We start from the raw sequence: 935 nt of genomic DNA, 5'->3' as shown, positions 1-935 counted from the left end.
GGTTCAAAAGCAAGAAGCCTACGAACACCCAGAAGGTTCACAAAATACTGTACTAGAAGCCCAGGTAAAATGTCTGACACAAACATAAACCGCGGCCCAAACCTCCCCCCTGCATGACTCGCTGCGAAAGTTAAGGAGGCTATCGCGAGGCACGCAGGGAAGCCCAGAAAAACGTGGCACGCGAAATGTCAACAGGAAACGAAGATGGCTGAACTCGAGGAGTGGCTGCTGATAAAGGGTGCTGAAACTGTTAGCGGAAAGTTTACATGATGCTCAATTCAGAACCAGCCCTCGCAATGCAGAAGAGGTCCTGCCATCATTGCCAAGAGCTTTCTGGTGGCTCCGTGAGCAGCGGCAGCCAAAAAGCCAAGAAAATGGAGCATCATAAGGAAGAGCATTGGAAACAAGGATTTTGTAGAAAACCTTGGTGCACCCACACCTTAAGGACTGCGTGCAGCCTCGTCTCTGCACCTCAAGCAAGGCGCAGCAATGTTATAAAAGGTACAGAGGAGGACAACTGAAATCATCGGGGAATGGAGCACTTGCTTCACAGAAGCCAGATTTTGGAACTCTCCAAACTGGAGAGGACAGAGCCGAAGGGAAATTTGCTGATGGTTTCTAAATTGCTATGAAAGGCACAGACAAGGTGAACGCGGAGGTGGTATTCACCAATCCTGCAATGCTGGAGCTGAGGGTCATTTGGCAAGATTAGGAGAGGGTTAAAGAACAATTTAAGAAAGTGCTTTTTTTAAGCAGCAGGTAGTGACGTTCCGGAATTTGTTGCCTTGTGAAGTTTTGGGTTCAAGCAGGTTCAAAAGGGATGAGACAAATTCACGGACCTGAAGTCCATGAAAAAATAGCAGAAGGACTAGGCAGGGATGAATCACTATTACCGCAACCGTGGACAGCGGGATGGCGGCCACCATTAGCCCTGC

Source organism: Pygoscelis adeliae, unplaced genomic scaffold (genome assembly GCF_000699105.1).
Source record: "Pygoscelis adeliae isolate BGI_AS28 unplaced genomic scaffold, ASM69910v1 Scaffold66, whole genome shotgun sequence".
NCBI lineage: Eukaryota > Metazoa > Chordata > Aves > Sphenisciformes > Spheniscidae > Pygoscelis > Pygoscelis adeliae.
The sequence above is the reverse complement of the archived record's forward strand: the minus strand, read 5'-3'. Positions refer to the sequence as shown.